This window comes from Solanum dulcamara, chromosome 7, assembly GCF_947179165.1.
Source record: "Solanum dulcamara chromosome 7, daSolDulc1.2, whole genome shotgun sequence".
NCBI classification, from domain to species: domain Eukaryota; kingdom Viridiplantae; phylum Streptophyta; class Magnoliopsida; order Solanales; family Solanaceae; genus Solanum; species Solanum dulcamara.
In genome coordinates, this window is record NC_077243.1 from 18,893,844 (window position 1) to 18,917,416 (window position 23,573).

Below are 23,573 nucleotides of genomic sequence, written 5' to 3' on the forward strand. Positions count from 1 at the left end.
TTCGGATTTAAGGTATGTAAGACTTTCATAGCATTGGATTGAGTTCGTCCATGCGCCCAATATTTAAATTCATTATAATTGAGTTATAGTTGAGTTTTATCCAAATCTTGAATTCTAAATAAATTAATTCTTCTTCTATTGAGTTTGATATATTTATGCATTAATACTATTATTATTGTTATCTCTCATATTATTGGAATTATTGTTCATGGCTACTTTTCCATGAATCCTAATTGATTTGATGTTCATGAATATTTTTACACATGTTTTGAGTAAAGATGATGACTTTTATTATTTTCATTGATAAAAAGAAAGCTATATGAATTAATACTATATATGTATTTTATTTAGTTTTGAAAAAGCAAAAGAGTTGAGTTTGAATGAATTTGAGCAAATGAAATTTTGAGCAAGATGTTTTGATGAGATGTAAATGATGTTTTTGGAAGTATTATGATTGATGAACATGAAATGAGATGAGTTTGAAGATTTAAATTAAAGTCCAATGAGACTAGATGATGAGTTTAATATGAGCACATATTTTGGGAGTAGTATTGAGCACCAAGTTGGGTAAGAATTTAATTGACTCAAACCCCAGAACTACGTAGCCAGCGTAGGATGGAGGCTATGCCTCTTAAGTCCCAAAAAGAAGACTTTGATGAGTGGATCCAAGATGGTGATGTCATTTACCCTGGCAAGGTATTGGATGGATGTGGCAACGACATCGCTTCGTTGTATCATCGCTAGCTCATAAGTGATGGTTGTCGGTTAGAGAAACTCCCAACTGAGTAAGCATTGCTTATTACTATTATTTTTATTATTATATTTTAAACTTGCATTACATTGAGATGATGTTGAGTTCTGAGCTGAGTTTTATTGAGAGGAGTATCTTGATATCTGTCCTTGCCTTCCTGTCATTTTACATACTCGTACATTCCACGTACTGACGTCATTCGACCTGCATCGTTTTATGATGCAGATACAGGTGTTAGAGATCCTCAACAGGCGCATCGTTGAAGATCATTTCTTTTCGGCTATTTGGTGAGTCCTTCTTGTATTCAAAGGAACTCCTTACCCTTTTATTATTGTTGAGTATGATGTTTCTTTTAAGGTAGCCATGGACATGTCATTGGCACCATCTAAGAGTATTAGAGGCTTCATAGACAGAGTCTGATGATGTAATCGGAGTAGTTCTCCTTAGAAACTACTTCTTCTAAGAATTATCTATTTTTCCTTTGATTATGACAAGCCCCCATTAGTATTCTTAAGTCTTCCGCTGATAATAAATAAGAAATGAGACCAAGTGGTTCTCTCAGAAGCCAGAAATGGTTTCTGAGTGCCGGCCACGCCTAGGGTACCCTCTCGGGGCGTGACAAGCATCCCTCCGAGCTAAATATCAAAATCCATTATCTTTTGAGCTCGAATTCAACCTAACCCAAAAAGACACACTTAATTTTTTTTTAATTTTCAAACTTTAGCCTCTTTTAATAGTAGAATTTTCGCCACATCTCCAAATTACTTCAATTTTTGAACATACACTCAAAAAATACTATGTTAAAGGTAACTATGTCTATGTTCAAAATTTCAAGTGATTTGAAGTTGTGGAGAAAATTCTATCATTAAAGGAGGTTAAAGTTTTTAAACTTTGAAAAAAAAATTAATGTCTTGTTGGAATAGGTTGAATTTGAGCTCGAAAGATATTGGATTTTGATATCTAGCCCGGAGGGATGCTACTATTGAAATTTGAGGTAATTTTGTGAAAAAAAAGAAGTTGAAAATTTGAAGTTATTGGTGTTTTTCATGTGTTCTTGGTGTTCTTGAAGAAGAAGGAGCAAAAAGAGTACTACATTTGATTTTAAAGTCCAATTGAAAGTTGTTTGGTGGTTTGCAAAATCGGAGTTAAAAAATAATGACATAGATGAACCTCTTCTCAAATAGCAATGACATAGATGAACCAAACTTTTAACTGATAAGATAAATGAGTCTTTTCTCAAACTTCGATATCATATTTGAGCCTTTTCCCAAAACCAAAATGCTAATCGATCCCTAAATTGAGAAAATACCATTATACAACTTTAGGGGGAAAAAACCAATTTCTCATCTCAAAATTAATGATAGACAAGCGAGAATATACCAAAATAGTGGCTAGAATCTTGCCCTAAATCACACCAAAAATTGTCTTAAACAGAGCTCTAGAACTCCAAAAATAGTCAAATAAATATTTATTTTTGAAATACACTGTTTAAGACTGCTAAAACCCACTTAGCGTAGTGCGTGATGTCACTCCCGCCAAACATAGTTGCTCCCTCATGCTAGCACCAGCCTCCTTCAAAACATGCTATCACCAGGATCTATGTTGAGTCTAGCAGCTTCATTGCATGATCTTGCCCCTTTACTACGTACGGAGAGGATCAGTTTTCTTAAAGTAAGTCCATTTTTTCTTAAAGAATATTTAAATAATATTCAGGCTACGATATGTCTAAATACAAGTGTGTTCTTTTTTAAATTTGAAACACAACTTCAAAGTGAATTTAAATTATTCTAAAAAAAAAGTGAATAATTTTTATGCTCTAACGGGTCCTATATATATATGAAACAATCTTGGAATCTGAGGTCACGAGTTCAAGTCTTGGAAACAGCCTCTGGCAGAAATGCAAGGTAAGACTGCGTATAATAGACCCTTGTGGTCAGACCCTTTTCCGGACCCTGCGCATAGCGAGAGCCTTAGTGCACCGGACTGCCCCTTTTTAAACAATCTTGGAATCACACATTTCTTATGTTTTCTTTCCCTGAAAAAAGAAACACGAGAGAAATGAGTCAAGGTTTGAAATTAAAATATGTGATATTGTCTAGTTAAATTAAATAAATTAAAAACGGGTCTAATTAAAATATTTGTAGTGTATATTAAAATATTTAAATTTATTAAAAAGTCTTCCCTGCTACTTTTAAATTTCAAATTTCAAAAATAAGTTTTCTCTCTCAATTGCCAATCGTCTAACTTCTTCTTTCTTCTTCTTTCTCTTTTCACTCCATCGCCATCGCCTCCTCCTCCTTCTTCCCCTCTGTCATCATCGTTGTTATGTTCAGTTTGAGTCAATAATAAATTTGGAGACTTTTAAAATATAATTAGTGTTATATATTAAAAATAATTTTAAAATTGTCATGCATATTTAATAATTAAGACTTATATCACTTTTTTTTAAAATAAAAAATAAAAATTTGTACCCTTAATACCCCACCCCCGCCCTCACTCCACAAAAAAAACTTAGTTACCATCATATCTAACTCCACGGAAAACTGGGAAAAGCCCTGAGAGAATAGTTCAAATATTTGTCATTTTTGTCTTTTGAGAGTCAAACTATTTAAATTCTGATCAAGATTAAAGATATAATTTTTTCACTAATTAATAATATGAGAAAAATTAAAACATATTATACTTTTTGTGTAGTTTTTAAAATATCTAAATTATAATTTTAAAATACTAAATTAGCATAATCTTATTCAACTTCAAAAATCAGTCAATCGGAAGCAAAATATAACAACTATTTGAAAGAATGAGAGTAACAGTAATTCAGTCCTGCAAATTTGTAACTTTTGCAGATTGAGGGGACTAAATTAAATCATGACACATAATTTGAAGTTCCCTAATTAAAGCTTATTTGTGTTGACTGGAAAACATTGAAAAAGGGTGAGACTTTGAGGTTACAGACACACACATATATATGTATGTATATATATATACATATGCGCCTTTTTGAGTTTGAGATTTGTTATTTTGAAAATAACATAGATTATATCCAATAACAATTAAAGATGATCTGATAGTATAAAAAATTGCTTATATTGACAGATAAATAAGGGTGACAAGAAGTTTTATTTTTTTACCCCTCCGTAGGGGCTATCACCCTTCTTTTTTTGTTGGTGACTCAAACTCACAATCTTCAGGTTGGAAGTGAGAGTTGCTTACCATCTGAGCAACTTAATTTATTCTACTGAGTACTAACAAATCTCCAAACAACTAGACAGACTTTAAAATATATATATATATATATGGAGCTGAAGAACGCTAAAATTATTAAACGACGAACAGCGAGTAATCAAAGCTCAAAATAGAACAACTTTTGTAAATGAAAAGCTTAAGAGAAGGATTTATGATATTAATCTCACCTCGGAGTACTTGCACGATAGGCAAAGACGGGTTTTGGACGGACATTCAATTTGAACTATACAAATTACATTCATTCTGAATTTACTGATACTAAATTTTAGATCCGTCACTGATTTAATTAGAGCTAGTAATATGGAGAATTCCGAAGAGATCGCATGATCCCATAGACCCAGTTAATTAATTTGGGACACAGGATCAATGCGATCCCTTTGGAATAATCCACCAGCACTATGAATTAATTGCATATTGACGTAGAAAGTTGGGCAGTGGGAAAAATTATGATTTCATTTGGTGAGGTTTTATATTTATAAGGAGATATTTGGAGAAAAAGGTGAATGCACTGCACAAACCTCGTGCAACACCTTTTGTTTGAATGTAGCTGTTCATGCATTTGGTGTGTTGGTAGAACCAAAGGTTGTTAGGCTCTTTTGGTTTTAATAGATTTCCATCCTCATCTAAAATATATTCTTTTAGTGGTGGAGCCAGAAATTTAATAAGAAAATTCAAAAAATAAAACTTGACATAAAACAATTTTTTTCACTTTGTATTAACTAGTTCTCATTTTCTTTGCGAGAATACTATTAAATTTATTTTGCTAAATTTCATAGATATTTTAGTCACAAAATAACTTATTGATATTTGTTTATCAAATACATAACTGTTTATTAACAATTTCAACATTTCTATCCAAACCAATAACCGCTTATTTATAAAAATCAATTTCAACACTTAAACTTATCAATTATTTATAATTAGTTAACTTGAATGTGTTCTTAGACCTCATTTATTTTCATTAAAATTAAGACATCATTGGTCTCTCGATCTAAACACCGAATACTAAAGACTATTTGTTTTTCAAAATATGAATGTGCATGATATATTTATTTGTGAGTATAATAAATATACAATTCAAATAAAAATTGATTATTAAAAATATATAAATTTACCAAAATAAAATTATTATTTGATAAAAGAAATGAAACATTTATGTTTGTTAGCGATGAAGAAGATGTTTTGTAGTGATCGTGATAGTGATGGTTGGTGTTAGTGGCTAGTAATGGTGGTGATAATAGTTGTGATAATGGTGGAAGTGGTTGGGGCTATAGTGATTGATTCAGTTGTGGTGGTTGGTAGTGGTAGTGATAGTTGTAATGGTGGAGTTAGTTGATGTTAGTAGTAAGGGGTGTTGGTGGGCGTAGCTGAAGAATATGTAGTGGTTAACGATCTATTGGTGGTAGTTGGTGAGAATGCTAGTTGTGATGGTGAAGTATTACGGATTAGATGCAGTGATAGGTGGCGGAGGTGGTAGCGATGGTGACGACAATAATGGTGGCAACAGTGATGGTGGTAATGGTGGCAGTGGATACAAATATAACGGTGGAAGTCGTAAATATGACATCAACTGACAATAGTGGTTGACGACGATGGTGGTTGGTGGTAGCGGCTGGTGGTTGACAATAATGATAGTGGTTGTGATGACAGAAATGGTTAGTGGTTGATGACGGTAATGATGGTTGACAATGATGATGGTAGTTGTGATGACAAAGGTGACTAGTGATAGTGGCTGGTGGTTGGCGATAGTAAAAGTGGCAGTTGTTGTGAGGAATAGGTATTTAGTAATAGTGGTCGGTGATTGTGTATCTTTAGATTCGCATCGGATTGTTATTGTTGCTACCAAGAGAATTTGCCCCAAGTCTCCTTGAGTTTCACTAGGAAATCAAAATCAATATTGACAAACTAAATGCCCTTTTCCTGTGTTGATGAGATCTAAGAAGTTAGGATAAATTTCCTCTTTCTGATTTTGTTAGGATAAATTTTCTCTTTCTAATTTTTGTCTGTTCTTCATTTTTTCTTTTCACGCAACTTTTTCTCTCATATGTCCTTAAACAGGAGACTCCTTTACCCTTTTTAAGTAGGAGAGGTTGAACGGTTATAAAACTGTTTCCTCTCCTTTTTCAAAAAGAATTTGAACAGTAACTATTCCCTCCTCCTAAAAAGATAAGTTTGAACAGTTATAATTTAACTGTTCCACCTTTATTTTAAATCAGATATATCTTTTATTTACGGATTGGATAAGATTCGATCGAGTCGGTTCACATGGGCGATCCATGATCCCAAAAAAATCTTACAGTAATAGTGGCAGTGGTTGTGAGGACATAGGTGTTTACTAATAGTGGTTGGTGATGTAGATAGAATGGTGATCAAAATTATCCACACACAAAAATAACTCTTAAAAATATTACAACTTTATTTAAGATCTTAATGATTAAAAACTATTCAGATCAAATAAATTTTTAAATCTTAATATAAACAAATATATTTGATTAATATTCCAAGGTCTGAATCATTCACCTCCATTAAATACAAACAAAGATTCCTTATAATCTCCTTTGATGTAGTGGACATTATTTTCATGAGCCTAGCTTCTAAATAAGATAAGGTGTTATAAGTAGGATTCTTTCTGGGACGTCGGTAGTTATCATAAGTTCAAAATTTCCATTAAATGGTACATATCCTTTTAAATGCACCATTAGAGATATGTTAGTCTCCTTTATGTAGTGGGCATTATTTTCATGCCATTAGGAACCTCTCCTCTAAATTAGATAAGGTGTTAATTAAGTAGGATTCTTAAGTGAAAAGTTTTCAAACAAAAGGTGGTAACTGAATTTCTGGAATTCTTGTTCATTATGAGAAATTAAGGGGGTAGGTTGGATGATCTGATCTGGCTCCATCAAATAAATACTTATTCCTAGTCCATCCATTTTGTCGTTCACAAGTGGCAAATTAATTTAATGAAGTAATATTAATCATATATTTATCCCTCCCTAGGATCTTTCGTTTTTGTTCTCTTGATATTTCGAACCCATACACCACGACTTTATAATTAAAGACTCATATATTTATAAGTATTGAGATTCAGACAAATCTAATAATTTTTCCTTAGACTCTGTATTATTTATATTAAATTTAGAATTCATAAACTATAAATTTTAACTATTTTTCTCTCGAAGTGGGAGGAATATATGCATTTACGAAAAAAGGAAAAAGTTTATTCATTAATTACATGTACTTAGAATATTTATAAAGAGAATTCATAAATGCAGCAGGAAGAGAAGCTATCAAACAGGTAAGGTGGGTTGCCTGTTATTTCATGCGTACTTATTATAAGGATGGACGATGTGGCGCTTTAATTTCCGCTTACTTTCATGTTGTTGAGCTCTTACTGTCCACTCAACACAATCAGAAGAATCTTACTGTACGTATAATGACAGATAGCATTATGAATATGAAAGAAAACAATGGAAAAGGGTGACTTCCCACTTTTAGCCTTATTGGCATTTATTTGCTTGAATGACTTGACACTATTTCCCTACCCGACCGTGACAGATCTAGAATTTTTACTAAATGAATTTAAAATCTGAAAAATAGATATACGAATTAGTTGAAAGAAATTTAATATCTATTATATATACATAAAAAATTAAAAATAGCTTTGTAGGGCCACTATTCCACCTGAGGCGTAAACATGCTTTGATTTACTTACTGTGGACTTAATTAGATATGTAATTTCAAATTATATCATGAATCGATAACGTCACATCCCTAGATGAAAAAAGACATATCTTCCGTGATCTTTTCGATAACATGCTCACACTAGATGTCTCCCTGATTTAGTGCAAATGGGGTCTTAGTGTTCTCTTTTTGGGTACGAGAATAGTAAAAGCTAATCGGATATGATTGATTTTCTCCAACTACTTCGTATTTCTAATGTTCCCACCTTACATTGGTTTTAGGTATCTTTCACTTTTCTCCATATTACTGTTGAACATCTGATATAATTATATATGCTATTATTTGTATTGAATTACGTTAGCAGATTTAGGGTAGCTTGGAAGAAAATTTGTCCTATTCAATTCAACCAATCAATTTTCTTTGTCAATAACTTCTCCGACCACTAATAGAAGTTTAAGGAAAGAATCACGTGAAAAAAGTTGATGATTGGTGAGCACATTTAACTCACTAATGTAACATAATTTGAATCGATTTTTTTATTTTAAAAAATTGTGATTCAAAACATGCCAGAGTATTAATTTATTTGATGACTATAAGACTTTTAAAATAATTTGTTGCCTTAAATATGTCATAACATGACATCTGTATAGTGAATTTTTGAAATTTAAAATTGTGTCAATCTTTTTTAGAATGAATTTAAAAACATAAACTGATCGAACCTCAAAAATACGACCATTAATGACTCGGCTTATCTAAGTGTGTGTTCATTCTATGTGCTTTGAATACCTTCATGGCTTCGTATCCCCACTTGAATTCACTTAATTTGCTTGCAACTATTTTTGCCTCTCGTTCTAATTCTACTTCCCATTTTTTAACTTTTATATATGACCGTTATTAAGATATTCGCCTTGATCAAAATCATAGTATTTTCAGTAGTCATATTGATCATTCTCGTCCAGACAACAAATTCTGCACTTACTGTTGATTTTACAGTTCATATCATCAACGCTCTACCAAACGACGACGTTTCTTTTTTCCGTTCAATGTGAATCTAAAGATGATACTTTTGGAATAAAAAATCCTAAAGTGGGTGATGATTACAATTTTTCGTTCCGTGGGAGTGTTATTTGTGTAACAAATCCGAATTTCTCACTATATTAATAATAACAGGAATAGAATTACATTTGCAATTGTAATACTCAAACTATTGAATAATAATGGAAATAATGAAATTACAAGTAACTAAAAGATAGAGATAAGAATGGAGATGAAAAACTTAGACTCTTGAAAATGAAGATGAGAGGAATCAAATTCTTTACTCAACAATATGCATAATCTCTGAATCACATGCCACTACTCCTTTTAATGGAACCATTCTCTCACACACACTACTCAACCCGGATCCCAAATTAACCTGACCCTATTGCTTGCTCTCAGCCCAATAGCTCTTGTCAGCCCAATAACAACTTGTGTGACCTTGATATCTAAATTGGGTTGGACTTGGTTCATAACACATTTTTTCTACTCGTTTCTATTGTTACTATTCATGGGGTTCTAAAAAGAAAAAATTACACAACTAAGCTAATATCTAGTAGTTAATTATATACCATAACTACAATTTTAATTAACTATAATTAGCGGTTATAGTTAAACCAAAATTGCTATAAAGGGGTGCCACATCCTGCCATTTGTATCAAACGCGCGTGTAAATCACTTCCGGCTTTTTACACAAATTAAACACATTCTCTTTCTTTTTACACCGACTAATTTATCTCCTAAAATCATTCCCATTTCCTTAAGTCACTCAACCACATTAAAATTTGAAATTTGAAAATTTTCATTCATCCCTCCTAATTGTGAACACTCAAATTCAAGTAACCTCCCTGCCAAATAATTCCTCTGTCGTCTTCTCCGCCACAAACAAATCTTCCCACATCACTTTCTCGGTCTTCTTCTCCATATACTGCTCATCCTTAGGGACAATATTGTTAATTTGTATGTCGTTGTTTTCGATTTTCTTTGAATTGATCAATCTCTGGATTGAGAAGTCACCCAGTTGAGGTTTAAATTGAAGGAAATAGCTAGGGTTTCCATTACCTAGAAAACTAAACTCAGCATTCATGGTCATGGGTGCTTCAATGGGGGAATCTAGAGATCCGACTCCTGAGTTAATGGACCAACAAAATAAGGAACATCTTGAGGTATTTGTATATTTCGATTTGTATATTTTTTTATGTATGATTTGTATATGTATCATTAAATTTGATAGTTTATTGAATATGAGCATTTAGTTTGTATAAGCATAAATTTTAAACCACATATGAATTTTTATGATTTATATACACTAGCAATTATACAATACAACTATTATACTTATACAATGTAAGCATTTGTATAAGTTTATCCTTGTAGGTATATCTCAAATAACTGTAGACATACAAATAGCATTATAGAAACTCATATTCTGTATATATAATTTTTGTAGTTTATGTCTGTATAATATTAAGAAGTATACATTGTAGCTGCTTGTTGTATAAGCTCAACATTTGGGAATGTTTTTGTATACATTCTATATGTGCATGCTTTTGTATATATTTGAGTTGTATATTTATGTATTTTTAGCCCACATGCGAAAGTTGTAGTTCATATTTATATATTATCAACAACTATATATTCAGCTCTTATTAGTATAATTTTAGCATTTGCAAAAATCAATCGCTACAAATATAATTCAATAAGGAGCCTCTCTCCAACCTTTAGCAGCTTGACGTTGATTGTCAAGCTCAGCAATGACTCCTGGATGATATGATTTTCGTGTAATTTTAAAAAATAAAAATAAAAAATTAATTGTTATAAATACAATGAGTGATTCGTGAAATTTTTTCCTTGATTCGTCATACTATTCATGATTTGTGGGATTTTTTTACAAAATTACGCATCTATCATTAGTTAAATTGAGAGTCCTAGTTGTATAAATGTAACGACCCGAACCGTCGATATTTAGGTGGGATATTTTTTTTGTAAACTAAGTTGATCCGGGTCTGTACTAACCCGCCATAGCAAAAATATTCCTTCTGCAACGAGATAGGAGCCGTCATTGCGGGATGGTCGGGGGCAGAATTAAAAGATGCGAATTCTTATTTTTCTCCTTCTTCTCTTAAGTGCCACAATAGATGAGGGTCACCCTAGAAACCCTCAAAAAGCTGCTTTAGGCTCGGAGAGAAAGGAGGAAGGGAGTTCTAGCGCAGGAAAGGCTACAACCCGCATATTTTAAGCCTATCTCCATTGTTTCTCCTTCTGAAAGTCGGGAATCGTGCTATAATTGTTCTAAAGTTGCTTGGCGCCCAGGTAGGCTAGGTTTTCCTCATTGAGTTATTGTAGACTTTTTTCCCAACACATATTATATCGTAGATTGATGAGAGATTTCATGCTTAGGCCTTCGGGCATGGTGTCTGGATGGTTGAATGATTGTCATTGTTGTTTAAGGATGAAATGTATGATGTGGGTCATGATTACTCCATGACTAGTGTAATGGTTCAGTCCTTGAATGTAAACGTTGGTGATACTTATTGAGAGGGCTGATGATTTTTGTGAGATTAAGTGTAGGCGATGGCTGGGAGGTTACGAAATTCTGAGACTTGTGATAATCAAAGAGGGGTCCAGTAGTGCCTATTGATGTATATCGAGAGATATGCCTGAAAGTATAACTGTGTGTATTCATGTTGATTGGTCCGTGTAAGTACTTGAGTATTGTGTATACCATGAGCCTAAATATGAAATGACTATTCGTGATCAATTATATTTAATGAAAATGTTACTTAATTTTGTAAGTGTGTGAATCATACATTATTGATTGTGATTATGATTGTGGATATTGATCGGGTACCACGCTGGTATATACAAATTATGAGATCGGATACCATGTTGGTACATATTGGATCAGGTGTCATGGCGACATATATTAGATCGGATATCACGCCTATACATACTAAATATTGGATCGGCTACCACGTCGGTACATACTAAATATTGAATCGGGTATCACGATGGTGCATACTAACTATTGGATCGGGTGTCACGCTGACACATTAATAGTTTGGATACAGATTCCATGAGAGAATTATTATTGACTGATTACTTATGCATGATTGTGATTTCATATACGATGACTGTTGCAATTATAATTGACACAACTGTAACTGACCATGCCCATCCTATGCAATAATTGGTGTGAAAAGACAGAAAGTTCAAATGTTACTTGTGTTATTATAATGTGGTGGTGTTACCTTTGTTACTATATTGTGAAGGTCAGATGTGTTTCCGTAGTCCAGGTATGGGAAGGTGTAGAAGTAGAATGCGGAGTGGTCAATATGAGGATGAAGTGACTAGGTTATGCCTTGTGTAAAAAGTTCAGTCTAGGATGGTTAGTGAAGCCTTGCTATAGTACATTATTTGGTCAAAGGTTGGATTGTGGTAAATAGAAATATGTATGAGTATAGTAAGTGGGTTAGATGGATTTAGGGTGATGTGTAGTCAAAAACTCCTCTATGGGTGATAGGTGGGCTAGGTCCTGGTATGTGTTAGAATTGATAGTGGCGCAAGAAGGAGTTTGATATCATGATACATACTAGTGGTGCTCCAAACAAGTATGGTAGTCAGAGTGTGTGTATAAAGGTTGGCTCAGGGTATTTATTTTAACATATTTTTCTTTTGGTTGATTTCTTTATATTATGCGGTGGATATCAGGTTGACCGATAATTTCTATCAGTATGTATTATTTTTATTGATATTACTCTTGTTATACCACATGGCATAATCATGTTGCAGGGTCAGTGATGTTTCCTAGGTGCAGACAAAGATGACTCTCCAACAACTTTTACTCTTCCTTTCTATTGATGGGAGTTGTGTGTCACTATTTTATTTACCTATTGTATTCTTAAAAGATCTTGTACCTATTTAGACTAATATAATTAGGGGTATTAGAATACTTTTGTGTAATTAATCTTAGAGTTTTACACTAATATTGTTGAAGCTAGAAGAGCAAGTTGATGCAACCATTAGTGAGTTAGAAGATAACTCAGTTAGTTTGATTAACTCAATCCGTTAGAATATGGTTAGGTAGTTAGTTAATGTGTCAGAATAACTAACAAAGTGGGAGTGTGCAAGTTAGTTGAGAAATCACATTATAAATATCCTTAATGTAGCCTTCACATGTTTAACATGAATGAATGAAGCATTAGATATTTAATCAGATTCTTTTTTCCTCTCTAATCTTCTTCTCTCTTGAGTAGCTTAGATTTAGAGCTTTATCCATAGAAGCTAACATGGTATCAAAGCAAGGTTTCGAGATTCTCACTGCTTAAAGCTTGTAGTCATTGAAAGAGTTTCGATTCAACCAAAACTTAGTGAGAACAAACAAATTTAGTTCAAGGAAGAGCATCAATGGCAATAGATGATGCTGGTGTTGTTCCTAATACTTCTACCAGTCAAAGTAGTGGAAGAGTTGAGATAGATCACAATCATCCTTTGTATCTTTATCCAAATGATACTCCAGGTAGTTCTCTGATCTCACTACAACTAATTGGATTTGAAAATTATACTCTGTGGAGCAGATCTATGGTATTAGGCTAGTTAGACAAAAGCAAGTTAGGCTTTATCAATGGTAGGCACACCAAAGATAAGTTTGGTGAATTTATGCATGATCAATGGGAAAAAGTGAATGTTGTAGTACTGTCATGGATCATGAATATAGTAAAAAAAAGTTGTTGACCAGTATAATCTATGCATCTAATGCTCCTAAAGTTTGGTTAGATCTAAAGGAAAGATTCGACATTGTGAATGGATCTAGAGTTTCTATTTTCACAGAGAAATTGCTAGGCTAAGTCAAGGAACACTGTCAGTTTCAGAGTATTTTTCCAGAATGAGTACTTTGTGGGATGAATTTGGTGCATTTATGCCTTGTCCAAGCTGCAGTTGTCCTGAGTCAAGGAATTACTCACAACACTATGGACATCAAAGGCTTATCCAGTTCTTAATGGGGCTTAATGAGACATATGCATAATGTAGAGTCAAATTCTGATGATGTCGCTATTTCCAACACTGAACAAGGTCTATTCAATGATTATAGATCATGAAAGTCAGAGGTCTATATCTAGTTCATCTGTAGTAAATCAGGTAGCTGACTCACTAGAAGAAACAACTGTCTTCATTCGCAAATACGGTACTAGTACTCGATTTAGAGGAGGCACTAGTAAAGGAGTTGTCATTGGAGCTAGAAATACCTATAGCAATTTTTCAGGTGAAGGATCAAGCTCAGGAAGCAACAATCCTAGCATACCACATCCTAACAGTGGTTTCAGACTACCAAACAAGAGCTCACTTATGTGTGAATTCTGTAGCTATAATGAACACACCAAGGAGAACTGCTACAAGCTGATTAGATATCCACCTGACTGGCCTAAGTCCAAGAAGAAATGGGTAAATCAATATGCAAATCAGGTAGGAGTTTATGATGATCAGGACTAAGACATAGATCTTCCCAACAATTATGATCAACCCTCACAAGGTAGTGAAGTAAGCTTTTCACAGGCCAGTACTAGCACTACTCAATCTCCACCATAATTCCTTTTTTATTTCACTCAGAAGTAATATCAATAAATTTTTCTAATGCTTAGTATAGGTAATAAAGAGAAATCTCCCAATCAAACTGCCAATGCAGGTATCATGACTGATCTAACTACCACTAATATTGATACTAGTTGGATAGTGGACTTAGGTGCAACTAACCACATGACTTCAAATCCAAAAAATACTGCATAATTATCATGAAATTCTTGAGTGTAAAGAATAAAATGCATTTTCCTACAGGTAGTTTTGTATCAGTCACTCACAAAGGATGCTCCAAAGTACTAACAAATCACTCTATTTCAAATGTGCTATTCATACCAGATTTTAAGATTAACTTGTTGTAAGTGTCCAAACTAACTAGGGAACTTCAAAGCTTAGTACCATTCTTTCCTAATTTTTGCTTATTCCAGGATATTTACACTGGCATGGTGAAGGGGGTTGATAGAGAAGATCAGGGGTTATACATTCTGAAATATAACTCTGTGGTTCAAGGCTCCCATTATAAGATAAATAAGTGTGTCAACACGTTAAACAAAAGTCTAATTAAAGCACTTTATGGCATAGGAGATTGGGACATGCACCTGTGAACATTATCAGAAAAATACAGATCCTATATGTACTGTATGCCCTCTGGAAAAACACAAAAAGTTACCTTTTCCTGTCAGTTCTTCTAGTTCTAAGTCTACATTTGATCTAGTACATTGTGATATATGGGGTCTTTATAGAGTTCCTACTCATAATCACAAGAGATTTTTTGTTACTTAGATGACTTCGGTAGATTCACCTGGTTGTTTTTGATATATTCTAAGTCTAAAGTACTTGTGGTGATGAGATACTTTCTAGCAAGAATAAAGACTATATATGATGTATCTGTAAAAGTTTTGAGAATGGATAATGAGTGTGCATTTTTTAGTACTGATTTTCAATCTCTTTTGTCTAACCTTGGCATATTACATCAAAGTTTTTGTGTCTACACTCCCCAGTAGAATGGAGTTGTAGAAAGAAAACACAGAACCATTTTAAGTGTAGCCAGGTCCCTTAGGTTTCAAGATGCTATTCCTTTAAAGTTTTGGGTTGATTCTGTCACTACTGATGTGTACCTAATCAACATAACACCCTTCAAAATTCTTAAATTCAAATCTCCTTTTGAGCTTTTATATCATTACCCTTCATCCCTCTCCCATATTAAAGTGTTTGGTTGCCTTAGTTATGCCTCAAATATCAAAAATTCAGATATGTTGTTGCTAGAGACATTCCTGGTGTGTTTATGGGGTATTCTTTAACTCAGAAGGGTTACAAAATCTATGATCTTCATTCCAAGTCTTTCTTTATCAGCAGAAACATTGTCTTTCAAGAGTCTATATTTCCTTTTGTCCATGCTATGACTATTGGCATACCTCTCTTTCCAATCTTGGATCTGTCCATCTTAGATAATGTGTCTCACTCCACACCATGTCATTCTTATCCCACTCATATTTCCCAGGGGGAGTCTCTTATTATTGAGACTCCACCTACAGTTCTTTAGTCCTATCCCAGTTCCTCTCCTTATTCTTCTCTGGATTTTCCATCTCAGCATGAGGCTACACCTCAGATTGAACCTGGAAAATCTAACAGAGTCATAAATCCTCCAGTTTGGCTACATGATTTTGTTACTCCAACACCACACATTTTCCTATCTTGTTCCTATCATTTCTCTTCCTACATCACTTACTCTAACATCTTTAAGTCTTATAAGCTTGGCCTTTCTGTCTACTCTTCTATTCCTGAACCATCCACATTTCTATAGGCCTCCAAAGATCCAGCTTGGATTAAGGCCATGTAACTTGAAATAGCAGCACTTGAAGACAATAACACTTGGTCCATTATCGATCTTCCTGCTGGCAAAATACCTATTAGGTGCAAGTGGATCTATAAAGTAAAGTATAAAGCTACAGGAGAAGTTGAAAGATATAAAGCAAGGTTGATAGCTAAGGAATATAGTCAACAGGCTGGTTCGGATTATTCTGAAACCTTTTCTCCTGTGACTAAAATAGTGACTGTTAGATCTCTTGTTGCACTGACTACGTCACGTAAGTGGTTTATATATCAGATGGATGTCCATAATGATTTTCTCAATGGTAATCTCCTAGAGGAGGTGTATATACATATTTCTGAAGGGTTTGCCAAACAGGGAGAGACTAAGCAGGTCTGCAAACTCCATAAATCATTATATGAGCTGAAGCAAGCACCTAGGCAATGGAACAAGAAATTAACTAATTACTCTCTCTTCACCAAGAAGTCAATAGGAGAATTGGTGATCATCCTAGTATATGTGGATGACCTACTAATCACTGAAAACAATCACGACTTCATAAAACAAGCAAGGGAAGAGCTGCAACAGATTCAATATGAAAGATCTTGGAGAACTTAAGTTCTTCCTAGGAATTGAGGTAGCTATATCACAAAAGGGAATTGTATTATGTCAAAGAAAGTATGCTCTAGAATTGGTGTCATAAGTGGAATTAAGTGGAGCAAAGCCAGCTTGCACTCCACTTGAAGTGAATTAGAAACTAACATCTGTATAATATGATTCCTGCATACCAAACTCAGAAGCAAGTGGTGATGAAAAGTTAAAAGATCCCACATTATATCAAAGGCTGGTGGGAATGTTATTATACCTTACTATGACTAGACATGACATTGCTTTTATAGTACAGGTCTTGAGTCAATACATGCATAGTCCTAAAACATCATGCATGGAAGCTGGACTAAGAGTGGTAAGGTACATCAAAGGCACACCTGGAGTGGGACTACTAATGCTAGCTGACAATACTAGTACTTTGCCTGCATATAGTGACTCAGACTGGAGGCATGCTTAGAAAGAAGAAGATCTGTAATTGGCTACTTAGTAATTTTGATGGTGCTCTAATCTCCCGGAAGTCAAAGAAATAGGAGACTATATCCATAAGCTCAGCAGAAGCTGAATTTAGAAGCATGGCTGCTTGTACTGCAGAAAGGATTGATTTTTTCAAAGAACTAGGTGTTCAAATTCACCAACTTGTAAACCTAATGTGTGAAAGCAAAGCTGCAATCCAGATAGCTGTAAATCCTATCTTCCATGAGAGAACCAAACACATTGACATTGACTGTCACTTTGTGAGAGAAAGGCTTACACAAGGAATGATCAAAACTAAGCATGTATCCACCACTGAACAATTAGTCTATGTACTTGCAAAAGGACTAGGAAAGGTTCAACATGAATAATTACTAAGCAAGGTGGGATTAAAAGACTCTTTCAAGCCATCAGCTTGAGGGGGGTGTTGAAGCTAGAAGAGCAAACTGATGTAACCATTAGTGAGTTAGAAGATAACTCAATTAGTTAGATTAACTCAATCTGTTAGAATATGGTTAGGTAGTTAGTTAATGTGTCAGACTAACTAACAAAGTGTGAGTGTGCAAGTTAGTTGAGAAATCACATTATAAATATCCTTGATGTAGCCTTCACATGTTAAGCATGAATGAATGAAGCATTATATATTTTCTCAGATTCTCTTTTCCTCTCTAATCTTCTCTGAAAAAAATATTACAATTAGGTGTAATTAACTTATAATAGAGTAGTTTCATTTATGTGAGGTTGTTTCAACACTATTTATGTGAGGTTGTTTCATTTTTTGACAAATGAACACTTGCTTATTTTAAGCATAAAATAAAAAAAAGGTAATGTTAAATTCAAAATCTGATTAAAATGCTTATCTAGAGAAAAAAATAATTGAAAATGTATTCAAAATCTGTGATAGATAATGGTAAAAATAATTGGTATTAGAAAGAATTTTAATTGTAATGTTCTTAAAAACTTTTGCTATCACTAATTTTTAGAAGATCAAAATAGACTATTTTCTAAAATTTTATATTTGATTAAATATGCAATTGCAAAATATTAATAATCATCATAGACAATTAAATCTATTTATATATTTTTAAATTAGTGTTGGTTCGTGATCATATAAATGTTCTTATTTATAATTTATTCAATTAAAATTATATATTCTTTTAACATTTATCAAAAGAAAATAAAATGTTAAAGCAACTAAAGTTTAATTTAACAATAGAAGTGCACACATACAATACTATGTACAAGACCAATAACTTTTAAGACAAAATTTTGAGAAATTATCAATGATTATTTAGAAAGGTTTGTTCCACAATATATAGTAGAGATTTATGATTACTTATTAAAAAGTAAAAAAGAATATATAAAAAATTAGTAATTGCTATGAAACTATAAAATAAGAAGGAGAAAGTAGGGAGAAGAGAGAAGACTTGTTATTTCTTTTGAAGGATATTTCAGAGTTAATTACAATGAAGGAAAACCTCTTTATTTATAGGGAAAAACTGACTTGATCCCTTAGTAGGATTTCTAACTTTTCTCCCAAGTAATCTACATAATAGACATTTACTATAATACAAATATGTTTATACCACTACCACTTGCATGTCTATTTGATAGATTATGTGCCTCATTAAAACCTTACTAGATAAAATCCAATGGAAAAAAAAGTTCTAGTGAAAGAAAAATAGTACACATATCTAATAATACGCATTTTGGATGCCTCATTAAAAATCTTACAAGAAAAACCCAATGAGATAAAACCTTGTGAGGAAAAAAGTATACATCGCATATTAACTCCCCCCAACAGGATCATCAATCCAAAGACTTTAATCTTCGCATCCCAAGCTTGTACACCATCTTTTCGAAAGTTGTAGTTGGTAAAAACTTGATGAATAAATCAGTCATATTATTACTTTGAACAAATCTGTTGCATGTTGTTATCACAATACTTGGGAGCTCATGTGAGTAGAAAAGCATTGGTGAAATGTGTTTCTTTCTATCTTCTTTTAAGAATCTTCCCTTTAAGATCAAAGAATTTTGTAAGTTCCTCACATTAACTTCTTTAAGCAAATAATCAATTGTCTTTTGAAAACTATTCAAGAGTTTCAATTCAAGTCATCAACTTGCATAACAATACGAAAGATTCTTGATTAATTTAATCCATATGAGGATTATAAACAAGTTTTTCAAAGACTTGTATATGCTTCATGCATTTTGAATCCTTCAAATATTTTCATATCAATTTGTCAAGTGAGAATATTCAATAGTAAATGCATGACATCTTTTAGTGTCTAGATTGCAAGTCAAATAAGCTTTACGCTTACCAAGATGTATTATTCCACTTTTCACTTGATAAATATTTCTACGTCATCATGCTTTAATAGATCGTAGAATTTAGATACTCATAATCTTTTACGATATTGGGCGCTGTTGTATCAAGATATCATTTTGTATCGGTTCACAACGTGACATAACTTATTGAGATCTCATCACTTTATTATTTTAAGGTACTTACCCCTCTCATGAGGTTTCATAAAGTGTTATGTCGTACGCTCTTCAGGAGCACATTACCTCCTCATTATGATCATTTATCATTTGTTCTTTCCTTTTTTTCAAGGATTATTTTATTTAGAATTGATTGTTCTATCATGCTTCATGCATGCTATAGACTTTGTCCTTAAGGGAAATTCAATAGGAGCATTTTTCAACTTTTGGTTGTTTATTATCTCCCCCTTATGTTAGACAAATTAACATATATCCCATTTCATTTTGGAGAATTCATCTTTGTGCATCATGGTATATTCATTAATCATATACCGCAAATCAAAATTATTAGATGAAAATTACATGGTCCTTGACAATAAATCAATTGAGACGGAAATTGATCATAATTTATTAGTCTGATGCATACAACCATTTTGCTATGCAGTTTATCATATTTCAGATCATGGAGCTTTGTTCTCATAAACAATGATTGACTATTTATGCGAGGCATTTAATATCACATCAGATTGGATGTTTATCTATATTATCAAGATGAGTTATCTTGATTACATATTCTGAAAGTTGTGCTTTTAATTCAATTATTTTGCACAAACAATTTTGCGAATGTCAAACTACAAGCTTAGCAACAAACGCACATGTGATTATCTTATAGATGCATCTATTTATCATATCACATAACAGGTGAACGGGCCCATATTCACCTTTTATACTTTCAGAATTTAGGGATATAGTCCCAACACTAGTTGATCCAATCAACTTATCATGAGAACAAACAACATAAAATAATTCTTGAAGAATCTTCTACTTCTTCAACATATGTCTATTACTCAGTATGCACATCTTTGGCATGACCAAATCGTTCATGTCAATTATCTGCACTAGTAAACTCTACGTTTACAATGACATGTGCTATTTTATTGAGTAAATTTCATATTTACTACTTCAGAAGTAAATTTCAAATGCATTTGTTCTCAATTACTCTACCTCTTCTGAAGGTAAGTCCTGATATCATAACGATAAAATGTACATCCATATTAATAAGTTTCATTTTTGCACTTTCACATTCTTCAATATTGGGTTTATTCAATCCCAATCGATTAGCAATAATCATTAAATGATTGAGATGAAACTCTGTAACATTATCAAGACAAATGGAATTAATCTGATTATCAAAAAACTGTGTCCGTAATCATATTATTTGTGCCAAAATTTTGCAAACGCCAAGTTGCGAGATGACAATAGGCACACATGAGACCATCTAAAAGAAATATTTATTAGGACCATAAAGTATCTAAACAACCCACTATGTGGTTGAATAGGTCCACAAATATCCTCACGTATACGTTTCAAGAACGCAAGGGACTCAATCTCAACTTCCGTTGGGGATGGTCTCACAATTAACTTGTTTTGATAACAAGCAGTACAAGATAAATTCACCATTTAAAAGAATCTTTACATTATTTAATGGATGTTCATTTGAATTTTCTATAATTCTTCTCATCATTATCAAAAGTCCTCACTCTTCATAAATGGAAGAAATCATCTAAGCATATTAAATGATGATATCTTAGTACCTCATTCCACTTTCATATGCATTATTCAACCACTTGTCTTCTTTTAGACATATTATGCACTGCTATCACATTCACATCAAGGAATGGAGCAAATTCAATGGAATAAGTTTCATGCCTTTTCACCAAAAACACATTATTTTGCTTTAATCATCATTATATAGTCACTATGGTGCATTAGGACTTAAACTCAATGTCTTATCCATGTAAAGCGGGTTATGCCATAAATCGTGGGATCACTTGAATTCAACTTCTTTCATCACGGTGCATCAAGACTCGAACTTGATGCCTTACCCTCTTGGTGCGATTGAATATGAATCTATCATCTTACCCCATATAAAAGCGTTTTAGGCCATAAATCAATGAGATTTAAACCCATTATCTAATTATCATGATGCATCAAGAATATAATTCGACATCTTACTCTTTTGGTGAGATAGGACTTGAATCCATCGTCTTACCCTTAACCAATGACATAATAGTCAAAGTTCAATAAAACTCTTATTGATAGAAACAAATACGGAATCTCCAAAAAAAAAATTAGCAAATCATTGTAATAAGTGAAGTATTAAAATCATTGATATGCAATCCCAACATAGAATATCAATTAACATGGCTGCCTAAGATAAATAACGACATTAGCCAGTTATAGATTAAAACAATAAAGTGAGCACCAATAGTTATTACATGCTTCTGCTATATGTACATTACCTTTGTAGTAGTCAACGTGCAACACGAATTGCCTTTTCCCATTATCATTCGATTTTGTTTTCTTCATGAACATGAATCTTTGAACAGAGACTGCACACGGCTACACACACAACCTTAATTCTTCCTTCCAACTGATTAAGCTCCAATCCCAGAATTAATTAATAGGTAAAAGTGGAAATTTGTTTAACGGCTGTTTTTCGTATTGCCAAGTTTGATTGCCCATACTTTCTATCCCTTTTTCATTGTAAATATACGAATAACTCACTTTTTTCTTTTCCACAAGATTAAAATATAACTATCTATGTTACCTCTGTTAAGGCTTTAAAAGACATGTACCTAGCCGGTCATGAAAGTGAAAGAGATAACTTACCCAAATAATTCTGGCAGCCAAGTCAGTTTTTGTGCACGTCGTTTTCCCCTTTTCAAGTCAAATAATGTAGATGACAGAGTCATGCTAACAACGTGTTATGAAACTATAAAATAAGAAGAAGAAGAGAGAAGACTTGTTATTTCAGAGTTAATTACATTTCCGGGTTTATGGATTGGATTCAGTCAGCCTCACGACATAATCAGAGTGAGGCTTTGGTTACCGGCTTTTAGGAAAACCCCTTTATTTATAGGGGAAAACTGACTTGGTTAGTAGGATTCCTAACTTTTCTCTCAAGTAATCCACATAATATCATTGTAATACAAATATTTTTATACCACTAATATCATTGTTATAACTCTCTTGATTGCGGATTATGGGTATATTTTTAATTTTTTGCTTTCTTTTTGTTTCTAGATAAGTAATTCAATTATGAAAAACTTTGGATTTTATTATTGCCTTTTTGATTGTATACTTAAAACAAGCAAGTGTTCACTTGTTAAAGATAATGGTAAAAAAAAATTGGCATTAGAAAGAATTTTCATTTCTCATCAGTATAGATACAACATCAATTCAAACTTAATATATTATTATTAGTCAAGTCCACATATTAAATTAGCAAATATCATTAAATAAACATCTCCATCTCAGCCATTTTACTATGAAATATGCATACTCTATAGACTATATAAGGCCAAAAATTAGAAGAAAACATGTAGTGAGTTGTTAGATTAGACAGATATATATATATATATGAGTTCCACCATAACCAAATTCATAGTACTTTCAGTAGCCTTATTTATCACTCTGGTTCTGACAGTAAATTTTACAATTACTGCTGGACCCATATTTCATATTATTGATGCCCTCCAAATAATGACGTTCTTTTTTCTTTTGTTCAATGTGAATCTAAAGATGAGAATTTCGGAATCAAAATCTCAAAATGTGGGTGAGGATCTCCATATTTTAGTCCGTGGGAATGACATTGATAATATTCGTTACTATTGTAACTATTATTGGGATTCTAAAAAACAATTTTACAACAAAGACATTTTTCATGGTTGTGGAAAAATAAGTGAAATCGATTATGAATGATGGATTTTGCTTTGGAGCTCTTAATTATCCTGAATCGTATTCCAAAAAGTATGATTGGAATGTACAAGACTTGTAAATTATGTGTTTATATGAAATAATTCATAAATATTACGAGTTTCATGACCCTCTCACCCCACCCACCCAAAAAGA